Raw genomic sequence first — 12,069 nt, 5'->3', positions numbered from 1 at the left:
TGTTTGTTTGTTTGTTATCACCGTCTCTGTAGGTATGAAGTAGTATCTCATTGTGGTTTTGACTTGCATTTCCCTAACGATTAATGATGCTGAGCATTTTTCATGTGCTTTTTGTCATTTGTTTATTTTCTTTGGAGAAACCCCTATTCTTCCAATGTGCCATCCCTTTCTCATTCACATATCTTTCCTATACCTAGTTGACTTGGTCTTCAGTCTCTCTGTCTCTTGATGCTCCCCTGTTCCTGTCATGCCAATTCAAAATCCTTTGTTACTCCCAGGGCACTTTCTCCACATTTAATTCCAGGGTGAGAAGCATGATTAGAGATAACAAGAAACTCTTTTTACTGTATCCATGTGAAATCCATGCTATTGAACTTCAGTCTAGTTCTCAGTGATGCTTTACAATCCTTTTTTATCATATAAATAATCTGAGTTATTTGGAAGAGATAAGTGAATTCATCACTTCTTCCTTAAATTGAAATGATTTGTGCTCATATCTAATTATGCCTGGTTTTTAGGTTCTATAGGGAGATAGTTATGTCTTAAATATTTTTGTCTCCCCTTAATAATTATTGCAATTCCTTGAACATGAAAAGTACTTAGTAAATATTTATTAATAAATGAAAGAATAAATATTGTGCAAGAAGTACGGAACATGAAAACTATCTTATGCTGAAAAACTAAAATGTACAGAAAAGATCACACATTTATATATATGGTGTTCTACGGCTTGTGTGTTCCATGTAGAATTCTTTTGGAGAACATAAAATATAGTAATGTGGTTCTAGGGGAACAGATAGAATCTAGTTGAAAACACACAGCAGAAGCAAATAAACAGTGAGATATCACGTATATGCTTATATGGTGGGAGATCCTGCTGGGTTGCAGCATATGTATATGTATGTAAGTGTGTGGGGGGAACGATAGAAAAATTATGATCATCTCATTAATTAATAACAACTTTCAATAGATTGGCAGATTGGAAATAGGAAAGGGAAAAACGAAGAAGGAACAAAATTTGAAAATCCTTGGACTATTGGTATTGAGTGCAAAGTACACATGTTCAAAGACAGCCAATAGGGTGGAGAACAGGATTAGGAAAAAAAAGGTTACAGGAGCAGTAGAAAACATAAAAATTGTAATCATAGAGCAGAAATTATAAATGAAAGGTTTTTAGGAGAAGAAAAATTTTGACAGTTTAGTCAACACTTTTTCATAACTTTCCAGCATTGATCTGCAGCATGGGAGGCAGAGCACAGAAACTGGTTGTAGAAAGTTGCAAACAATAGGGATAGAGAAAGGAACATAATAAAAAGTCAAGGAGATGAGAGATGTTGGAGTGCCAGTGAAGGTGAGAGGATGCTTATATAACTTTGTGAATCAGAGCACTCATTTGCCTGAACTACCCACCATCTTGGAATTTTACATAAGAGAAGGACTGGTTTGTTTTTTGTTTTTTGTTTTTGAGGGGGGCGGTGATTTTTATCTCTGTTAAAGCAGCCAAACCAATATTTTCATTTAATTTATTCTTGCTGCAGGTAAGAATGTTGCTTGGGGGAAAATGTATAAGGCTAACTGATGAGATAGCTAAAAGTATTCAATTATTTTTTTCAATAGAAATGGAAGATGAGAGCAATTCATATGAAGAGTTTTGTAAGTTGAAAACAGGCTTCCTGTGAATCATGTGCAAAGTAGCTGCAAAGAGAGCAATTCAATAGAAATGGAATTGCCAAGTCATAAGAGATTCATAAATTGCTCTCAGTTGGGCTGCTTTTAAATTGATCTATGGTCTCCATGTCCAAGGAGAACGTTGTGCCCTGTTCACAGCACAAAATCATCCTATCTAAATCAGTCCACTCATTTTTCCTCTCTAATTTTCCTACCTAAAACTTTAAGGAATAAAACTTTAGATGAAGGACAATAGACAAAAATGTAAAGGAAGAAAAATCTCTTTTTCAGTGCCTCTCCTTTCTCTTGGGTAACTTTTCCCCATTTCAGCACAACTTTCTTTCATTATTCTGCAAGCGCTGGTGTTTTCACATTGACTTACCCCTAGGAAGAGAGCCTGGAAAACAAATTCTTTCTAAAAAAAATTAAGAAGCGATTTTAACCCAAAGGAATGACTTAACCCAAAGGAATAACCTCAAAACAATGAAGTTTTGACACGGGGTTAACTGGGTCGTTTTTTGAGGGTTGGATGCTCTCCAAGCCCCCTGTAAATCATAGCACAAGGGAATATCTAAGCCTAGCCTACATTTGAGGAATTACTATTCTCTCGAAATCCCTATAAGGCTGTCAGCTTTTGAGAGCGCTCTTCACAGATCTGATAGCCCTGGCTTTATAACCCGGATATCCTGAAGAAGCAGGATGAAACAGATTCTCCACTCAAGGGTCCTCAATCTTTTCCTAAAGAAGGACTGCTTTTGACTTCTACTTGGGAAAATTACACTGACAGAGCCAAATACTAAATTGCTAATGAGACGAATAGTGTGCTCAGCCAAGAAGAAGAGCCTGGCACTGTAACTCAACTTCTAAAAGTGGCAAATCAAAGAAGGGAGACTTCAAGATTAGTAGGTAATATCTAAATATGCCCATGTGAGCTCTGATCTAGACCCTAGGAATCTAGATTAACAAACAGGCCACAGGTATAGCCTGACACTAGGTCCCGAGAAAGGAAAAATTATTTCAAATGAAATGAAAATATTTCCTTAATTGTGTTCCTTAGAGGACATCATCCAACCTTGCTAACTGCCTCATTACTCAAAAGGTACTGCCATTCTCCAACACTTTAACATTAAAAGTTATTGTTATACTTATTAAAGATTTTAGCATAGTTTCCTCAGAGACTATCAGAAAGTCCCCAAATAACCCAGGATATTGTAAATTCTGCATGACTCCTGAATATTATAACTGCAATTATTACAGTACTTAGAATTCTTATCAAAAAAACGTTTAAGTTTAAAGCTCATTTTAATGAAGGCACCATTTTCCCCACAAAGATTATAATTACTCTTCAAATTTTATTTGATTTTTAAATGTTCATTTCCCCTAAAATTATTATGTAAGAGGATAATAATCAAATGAGGTTTTGGTCTTTTAATAAATGCTTTTTAAAACTGCACTTAGAAATTGAGAATTATGCTTAGAAAAAAAAATCGTCACACCTTCCTAGTGTTTGCTGCCAAGTGTAGATTTCCACTAACTATCTCCTTATGGTAATCCCAAAGCTGTAGTTTTCTGGAGAAACTTTTCAAATCTTGAAGAGAACTGCTGTCAATAATTTAGAAACAGATTTATCAATGACAAAAATTATTATTTTTATTCAGTAACACAGCTTTTATTGTTGTCATTCTCATTTTTAACTAGGTGTGTTTTCCTCTGAATAGTCCTAATATTTAGGATAATACAATATTTTTCTATGTAGTTATTCATACAGTGGATTTTTATACTAACTTCGTGAAACAAGAAAGGTAGGGTTTTTATCCTTATTCTAGTAATTAAAAAAGAAAGCAAAAATGAAGGGCAGAGCAGATAGATGACGTGTTCAAACACAGAAGGTTAAAGGCACATTAAACACTATCACTCAAAAATGATGACTAATTTAAAATGTATTAGTGAGATAAATGTTTACTTCCTATTTTCACAATACATTCATAGACAAAGCCCAATCTATAGCTACTCCACTTCCAAAGTGTGTTCATTCTCATTCACTCTGACTCTCCTTTCGCTGTGCTGTTTGAAATAGGTACCTGAGAATGAGCCGCGAAAAGATGCCATCAGACTGTACCAAAAATTAGTGAAATGCATAAAGAGCCAGGTTCCATCCATCCACCCCTGCCCCCTTCCCCAGTGCCCACCAGGGGGAAAAGGGAAAAAAAGAAAAGAAAAGAAAACAGGCTTGTAAGCACCCAGCTATGGCCACAGAGCTGTTTGATTGCTTAAGCCGGGTGGTCAGACAATAGGACCAGAAAGAATGGCCGCTTCCTTCCTTCCTGTTGAGTGTTCTGCCTGAGTGAGCAAATTCAATAGCACTTTGCTTCACAGCAACACTAGGCTCTAGCAAGAGGGAAAACCAACAAAGAGCCATTCTAGGGCATTTCCAACTCCACCTAAGCCAAGCCTCTGAGCTATAGAACCATGGGGGAGGGGCTGGCCAGATTCAGACACTCTTGGGGGTATGTGCATGAAAGCATGTAAATGTGCAGGTATTGTTTATATTAAGGGCTGCTGTTTACGCTACTCCATGCATCTGTAATTGCCTACTTTAGTTGTTTTCCACTTTCTAATCTACAATTCTCTGGAATATTTCAACACTTTTCTCATTGTGACAAAGACAAAATTGGTGTGGACAACTGTGATGACCGATAACTCTAGCATCACCTTAAATGTTCCTCCAGTAAGCCATCCTTCTTTTCTCCCACTGACTTTTTAGATCTGTGTACATAATATTCTGGCCAATTTGGCAGTTAAGAATGGAAACTACAGAAGGGGCAAAAGAAAGATATTAAATATTTAATGCTATATGGTTCTAACTACACCTAAATTTCTAAGTTAAAACTGAAATTATTTTATATTGTCTCTAGAAGGATAAATGCAGAGTCTATAATTTCACAGGTCTTTAAAAGTACCTATGTCATATTTATATGCAAGAGAAATATACACAAGAATTATTCAGAATGATTCTCTTCATATCAGTTCAATGTTTTTTTCTTAACTTATAATTTGTGTATATTTACCTACGTGATCAATATTTCAAAGAAATATATCTCTAATTACCTGTCAAAAATTAAATATCATCTTACAGATAATATTTTTGTTTACCCCACTCTACGTAAACTATACTCAAAATAAATTATGTCAGTAGGCTGAATTTCTAAGAATGGTCCACAAGATTCCACACCCTAACCACTGGAACCTATGAATGTAATAAGACATGATTCCCTTGATGCTGTTGTTGTATGTCGGAGTTGGCCTTAAAAAGGGAGGTTATCTGTGGCGGGCTAACCTAATCACACAAGCCCTTAAAAAGCAAAAGACTGGGGGCAGCGAGATGGCTCAGTTGGTTAGAGTGCGAGCTCTGAACAACAGGGTTGCCAGTTCGATTCCCACATGGGCCAGTGAACTGTGCCCTCCACAACTAGATTGAAGACAATGAGCTGCCGATGAGTTTCCAGCAGGACAACTGGATGTCTCAGTTGGTTAGAGCTCAAGCTTTCAACCACAAGGTTGCCCAGTTCAATTCCCACATGGGATGGTGAGCTGTGTCTCCTGCAACTAAAGACTGAAAACGGCAACTGGACTTGGAGCTGAGCTGCACCCTCTGAAACTAGATTGAAGGACAATGACTTGGAGCAGTTCCCCAATAATCCCCAATACAATTTTTTTTTTAAAGCAAAATACTTTCTCCAGATGCTCTCAGAGAAAGAGAGATAAAAAGTATGAAAAGGATTTGCTGGACCATTGTTGGTTTGAAGATGGAGAGAGCTTCTGGAGAAGGAATGTGAGTGGTCAGGAGTTGCTGACGCTGAGGCTGTCCATCAGACAACAACCATCAAAGAAACAGAAACCTCAGTCCTATGGTCCTGTATGTGCCAGAAACTGGATTCTTCCAACAACCTAAATGAGCTTAGAAGGTGATTTTTCCCCAGAGCCTCCAAATAAGGGCCCAGGCCAGGAGGTAACTTTGACTTAGTCCTTGTGAGACCCTAAGGAAAGAACTGAGCCAAGCCCGCCCACATCTGTATCTATAGAACTGTGAGATAATAGATTTTGTTGTAAGCCAAGTTTGTGGTAATGTGTTAGGGCAGCAATAAAAAAAACTAATGTGTCTTTCCTCCTCTTCGCTATGCTGAATTTTCTCAGTTGTATCTACAACCTTATGAATATGAAAATTTATTTTGTCATCTTTTGTTGTTGATTTGGGCATAGTTTCTGCCACTGTGACATCCATAATATTTGAATATTTCTGTCAGTAAAAGTGTATGTGTATTTATACATGGACATTTCCACAACTGGAACTTGGTGGCATCTGACATTGTTATTATAGAGTCATTTAGAGTACCTGAAACCATAACATGGTTAAACTAACTTATATTATTCACCTGATGGATGTGAACTGAATCATATCTTGGACTCAAAACTAAAGATGAAAAATAAGTGACTAAAAATCATGTAGTGCGTCTTCTTTAAGTTGAACTCTACATGCATTGTAACTTGTAATCATTTACACATGAACTAATTAAACCCTTTATTTTATTCCATAAAGAGGAGGAAGAGAAAAAATCTCTAATGAAGTCTGAAAAAATTTTCTGAGAGCCAGAGACTATGCGAAGGCCTTTTTCATTTAAACTTTAAAACAATCCCTTTAAGAAGTTACTAGAGTTATAGCCCTTTCACAGAGGAAGTAACAGTAGCTCAGAGAGATTATGGATTTACCCAAACTCACACAGCTGGGATTTTAGCCAAGGCAATTTGACAACAGAGTCCCAGGTATTCTTATTTTTAGCAACGTATAATAGCACAATTTTGTTTTGAGAGAATTTCAAACATGTATAAGAGTTGCAAATACAGAACAAAGAACATTTTTTTTCCTAAATCATTTGAGAGTAAGTGGCTAATCTGATGTCCAATCACCACCAAATACTGTGGTGTGTATTTGGAAGAAATAAAGATACTCTCTTACATAAGCACAACATAATCAACAAAATTAGGAAGTTAACCTTGAAACATTACCACCATCTACTCTTTAGACTCAATTTAACATTTATTAAATGACCCAATAATGTCATTTATGAGAAATGGATCTGGTTCAGAATCATGCATTCCATTTAGATGTCATGTCTCATTGATTTCCTTCATTCTGGAAGAATTCCTCAGTCTTTGCTTCATTTTCAAGACTTTTGAAAATTACAGGCCAGTTATTTTGTAGCATATATGTCTCTCCATTTCCACTTTTTCTGTTTTTCCCTCTTGGTTAGATCCAAGTTATACATCTTTGAAAGGCAATCATGAAAGTCAAGGTGTGACCAAAGAATACAGTGAATGTTTAAATTTTTAAAAATGTATTACAGTAAAAGACACATTGACATTAATGACCCTCAAAGTACTCTCTTCTCTTCAAACACAGTTATCCCATTGTTCTTGCCACTTTCTGAAGTTCTGGAAGTCCTCTTTCGTGATGTCTTTACTTGTGTTGTCATGGCTGCCTCGATGTCCTGAATCGATTCAAAACATTTTCCTTTAATGGTCATTTTGACTTTGGGGAAGAACCAGAAGTCACATAGCACCAGATCCAGTGAATAAGGTGGATAAGGATACACTGCAATGTTTTTATTTGACAGAAATTCCTGTGTGAGAAGCGATGGGTGACACAGAGCTTTGTCATGATAGAGGATGACGTAAAGACAGGAAAGAGGACTTCCAGAACTGCTTCCAAAAGTGGCAAGAACAATGGGATAAGTGCATTTGAAGCAAGTGGGAGTATTTTGAGAAGGATTAATGGCAATGTGTCTTTTACTGTAATAATTATTTTTTAATTTAAACATTCACCATATTTTCAATCGCACCTTAGAGTCTGTGTTCTTCTCATTGAACTGCGTCTAGTAAGGCACGATAGTGTTCACTCTAATCTCTTGATTAAGGTGGTATCTGACAGATTTTTCTCCTATGAAGTCACTTTTGTTCCTTTGTAATTAAAAATATTTTGTGGGGGGAAGTTATTTGAAGAAATTAATATCCTATTCCTTATTACATTTTCAGTTTGTTCATTTATTAATTTATATCAGAATCATCTCATGATTTCTACCTAATTCAATTATTTATAATCTATTAATATCATTATTTATTTGTAGCTTTATTTTGGCCACTGGGAGCCCATTTAAGCTGGATGCTGAATCCATTTGACACCTTAATACAATTTTTTTTGTTCAATTCCTTACTTTCTGATATAGTTTCTTTCTGGGACAATGGCCCTGGAATCAGCCATTTCTTCAAGGTTCTCTGATTCCTTTGTGTAGATAATGATATTTAAAAGCCCAGATCTGGGTGTTAGATGTGTTCATGGCCATTAGGGTGTTGTTCCCAGGCCCTTTCACAGAACTAGGGGATATATGTAAATATACACATACACATTAACATCGATCTTTATTTATATTTATGTTTCCCTACATTGAAATCCAGAGTCCATACCAATATCTCCTATTCTAGTCCAATATCACAGGGTTAATTAAAATGTTCTTCTTTTTTTTTTTTTATTTTATTTTATTTATTTATTTATTTATTTTTTAATTAGTTTCAGGTGCACAAGACAAAGCAAAACTTAGACATTTATCATTTATATCCCTCACACTGTGTGAACCCCCCTCCCCCCATCCACTATCCCTCTGTACGTTCCCAAAACCTCTTTCTTTTTCTTACTTGTAACTTCCTTGTGAGAAAGTAAGAGATTCCGAGATTGCATGTTCCCAGGAATCAAAATTTGCATACTGGGATGTCTGGGCTGTTAGCTTGAGATTGTTAAACTTCCTCTGTCATCTCTAGTTTTGTTTTGTTTTATTTTTTATCTTCCCTTCTCTAGTCTCTAAAGTTTCCGTTTCTTGTGCACACACCTAATGTTTTGCTTAGTACTCTGTAATAGTGTTATGTTGAAGGGGGTCAGAATGAACCTTCCCAAAATGTGCCACTTTAGCATGAGGACTATTTTGATCTGATGGTGATCAAGACCCAGCAAAGTGGAAAAAAAAAACTTTTACTTTTCCCTTAACTACCTAAAAGAATTTAAATAGGGGTCCTGGCCCAGAAAGAGAGCTATTATCAGAAATAACTTTCATTTGAATGACCTGCCAGTATGCCTGGAGAAACATTTAATTACGAACAATCTGCTCTTCTTACCATCCTGTGAATTGCACACCTCCCCTTTGAAGCCCCTTTGAGGCCCTATCCCATGTCTTAGCTTAGGACAGCATATAAGGCTCAATTGCCTGATTTGTCCTCGAGTCTCTTATTCTTACAGTGGTCCCCACCCATACATATGTAATCAAATTTATTTTTCTCCTATTAATCTGTTTTATTAAATTTGACTGTTAGACTATCCAAAGAATGTAGAAGGGTAGAAGGAAAATTTTTCTTCCCCCACAAGGTATGTGCCTCTGCTACTTGATTGCAATGACATCGAGGTATAGATCTTCCTGACATAGTACCTGGCACAAAATGTATTAACAAGAGTTAACCAAGTGAAAAACGGAACAAATAATAAAAGGATAGAATGAACAGGTTTGAAGTCTTTCAATAGAAGAAAGAACCAAATTCCAGGCCCTTGACTTGATCTGACAGGGAAAATCCATGTCAGAGTATTGCCTAGATGCTAACCGCAGAGCAGACTTGGTTGATCAGATAAAAAGCACATTTCTTTCTGGTGTCCTTGAAAACTGTGTTTGTCAGATTAAGCAGAGACTTTTGATCTAAGCATTGTTTTCATTTATTGTGAATTCCTGTATTTGTTGTGTACTGTCCACTAGTATTGCAAGGTAAGTATATTAAGTGTGTTATAGGTTGAAAATAAACAGCGCACGGAAGGGTAGATATTGCTATGTTAAATTAGTAGAACTGCAGAGGAAATGGGAGTAAATCAATTAATAACTACTTGCATTATTAAAAAAAAACAATAATCCCTTTTTTATATTTTTAAAGCCATTTAAATATATTTTTTAAACATTTTTGTTATTCTGTCTTTTAGAATTGAACTAATTTTAGAAATAAAGAACTGAGATATAGAGAGTTCAAGGACATGCCAAGTCACAGAGTTGACGTTTATTTGAGGGGCCTGCAAAGTAAAGGGAACTGAATTTTTGCCACCCTGAAGCTGCTTTTTAAGATATTGATTTTAAGTTGTGTATTTATTATTTAAACAAAAAGTAAGGTTTTATTGGAGAAAGGGGAACAGGCCTTTATTGGGAAGCAATGTGTATTTCCAGGACTTTACTAGGAAACAGTGTGTTTTTCCCAGGACCCATCAGCTCCAAGTCAAGTTGTTGTCTTTTCAATCTTAGTTGTGGAAGGCGCAGCTCAGCTCCAAGTCCAGTTGCCATTGTTCAATCTTAGTGCAGGGGGCACAGCCCACCATCCCTTATGGGAGTCAAACCAGCAACCTTGTGGTTGAGAACATGCGTTCCAAGCAACTGAGCCATCAGGCCACCTGGGATCTCAGTGGCAGCTCGTTGTCTTCATTCTAGTTGTGGAAGGCACAGCAAGCTGGCCCATGTGGGAATAGAACCGGCAATCCTGTTGCCCAGAGCTCACTCTCTAACCAACTGAGCCACCCATCTGCCCCTGTGCTGTTTATTAAGAAATAAGACTCAGAACATTTGGCCCTCCCCGCTTTTCTGCCCAAGAAATTCTGATATAAAAACTTGCTTTAGGAAGGGAGCCAGGGCTTAGTCACGTTAAGAATCTTCACCCTAGCATTAGTCAGGAAGACTCCAAGCCTGTTAGCTAGATGCCCTGTGTCCCCGGGTTTCTGAGCTGCCCAGCAAGAATGTTCCTGCCATGTGTGTTTCCCTCTTCCTCAACTACCTGTAAATCACCCATTCTCACTTCTGAAATATGATATCCCATTGACCCCCTCTCCTTTGTCCAAAAACATCACATATATCCAATGTTGTGTCACTGTCATTGGAATTTTCATGATTATGTGAATTCCCCATGAATGTCTATTAAAACTTGTTTTTCTCCTGTTAATCTATCTCTGTTAATTTGACTATTAGCCAGCTAAAGAATTTAGAAGGTGGGAGGAAAAGTATTAATTTTTTCAGCTTCCACAAAAGTTTAAATATCGATCTGTGATTTCTGATCTTCTACTTCAGAACTCTGTTCACTAATTTACAATATCCTGAATAAATGCCTTTTTTTCTAGATTCTTTGCATTCTCCCTCAGAAGACATTATGAGGATTTCATCTTAATTCTTTTTTATGTTCAATGATGTGACTTACTTTCATTTTCAAAAGGGCTACACAACAACCTATAACAGTTACTGATCAGGCAAAAACACTGACAATTGATGCCTTCAATAGAATTTTCCATTTGAATAAAGCTGGTAGAAAAATGAAATTTTCCCCTAACTTGCTGGTTAATAAATATACTACCATTGTGGGTGGGGTATAGCAGCTTCTTCCGGTGGATGTTTTGGCAACCCCTTTAGTTAATTAAAAGCTAGACTACATGTACTAATTATTCATTATGGAGCTGTCTTCTTCGCACTGCTGTTTACTCCATTATTAATATGAGAGTACAGTGTTATTTTACTTTAAAAATAGCAGATCAGAAGTATTTCATTCATTTACTGAATTGAGCCCTCAGAAACAATGAAACATCAGATCAAATTAAATCAGGACATTAATATTTGTAAACTACAAAGATGTCTGATATAATTATTTTAATTAAAGAGATTTTTTGTAAACATTTTGTTTCCCATATTCTATTAATAATGGAGAAAAAAATATCCTACCTTTATTTTGGTAAAATATTTAACATTTTTCTTCTTTCCTTCCCCCTTTCCCCGCCCCAAAGACAGTAAATCTATCCCTTTCATGACTCACAGGAGCTTTCCTGAGGCATTCATATGTTTTGAAGGTCTTGGACATTACTATTCTTTGGTTATTATTATGATCACTAATAATTTTCCTAAATCCACATTTCACTTTGGCTAACCTATGTGGTTCAAGTATGTGTAAACACAGGGGTGTCCTATTTCTCAAAATCAGGAAGGCTTTGTTAAAAGCTCAGTAGGAGGCATTCAAGGTTAAAATTCTGTAGGACTCTCTCGGCAACCCTGCACCTTCACTCCCACCCCCAACTCCAGCTCTGTGGGTTTTCTCCTCTCCCCTCCCCCAGAGAAGGAAGCTCATCAACATTAGCACACAAATGCAAAATAACCAGCCAGGCCTCTCCCTAGGAATACAAATTAGGGGCAGGTAGTTGAGGAGCTTAGAAAGCTGAAATCAGTCACAAAGAAAAGGGTGAATAGATGAGAGACCGAAAGTGGGGTAAAGTGTTTAGCTTTTGTCATTTAAAGT

The sequence above is a fragment of the Rhinolophus sinicus genome, chromosome 16 (genome assembly GCF_057876585.1).
Source record: "Rhinolophus sinicus isolate RSI-liver-muscle chromosome 16, RSI-T2T, whole genome shotgun sequence".
Taxonomy (NCBI): domain Eukaryota; kingdom Metazoa; phylum Chordata; class Mammalia; order Chiroptera; family Rhinolophidae; genus Rhinolophus; species Rhinolophus sinicus.
Note: the sequence above shows the minus strand (reverse complement) of the source record.